We start from the raw sequence: 918 nt of genomic DNA, 5'->3' as shown, positions 1-918 counted from the left end.
ACCCCGGCGGCCGGCCCTTCCCGCGCCGCCGCGGGCAAGGAGCCAGGACCGCTGCGCAGCTTCGGCTTCGGACGACACGGGCCTCTCGGTCACGCCCTCGGGTTCTCGCTCTCTCGCAGGGCACGCGCCCTTCCGAGAGTCGGCCTCGCGTCCAAGTCACGCACGGCACGCGGGACGGGGTACTCGGCTGGGGCTGACCCGCCCCCGAGGCCGGCCCGCCCGCCGACCGGTCGCGGGCGACCGGCCGCCGGCGAGGTTGAGCCGCCGAAGGGGACTCGCCCGGAGCGAAAGCCCCCCGACACGGCCCCCCCCACCGGGCCACGCGGAAAAGCACCGGATGTGCTAGAGGAGACAGCGACCCGACGAGGTGGGCGCGGCCCGGACACCGAGGCCCCTCGGCCAGGGCGGTTCGCTCTGCAGCAGGCGGCGACGCGGCAAAAAACGAGCGCCGTGCGGTGCGCGCGCGCGGTGGGCTCTTTTCCCCCAACCGTGCCAAACAGCGGGGTTTTTCCTTTCCCCCCTTTCTCTCTGGGGTTTCCCCCCCTCGGCTCAGCTCGAGCCGCACCGCCGCCCAAGCGCTGCTCGCGGCCGGCACCCACGGGGCACAAACCCGGGCCGGGGCCAGCACACACACCTCGCATGGTTTGAAGGACACCTGAGGGCTCGCGGGGCCACGCGGCCGTCACACAGCCCGGACGGTAAAGACGCCCTCCCGGCAGCGGGAGCGGCGACACCTCACCTGCGACGGGAAGCGAATTGGAAAGGAGACCGCCCTGCCCGAGCACCGGACTCCGCCGTGGCTTCCCCATTACAGAGAGCCCCGGAAGAGCCGGCCCGCCGGGGGCCCTTTCCGACGCGACCCGAAAAGCCTCATCGATCAGCCGAGAAAAGAGGAGCGAAAGAAGGCCCCGCGGCCTC

The sequence above is a fragment of the Aphelocoma coerulescens genome, unplaced genomic scaffold, assembly GCF_041296385.1.
Source record: "Aphelocoma coerulescens isolate FSJ_1873_10779 unplaced genomic scaffold, UR_Acoe_1.0 HiC_scaffold_297, whole genome shotgun sequence".
Taxonomy (NCBI): domain Eukaryota; kingdom Metazoa; phylum Chordata; class Aves; order Passeriformes; family Corvidae; genus Aphelocoma; species Aphelocoma coerulescens.
The sequence above is the reverse complement of the archived record's forward strand: the minus strand, read 5'-3'. Positions refer to the sequence as shown.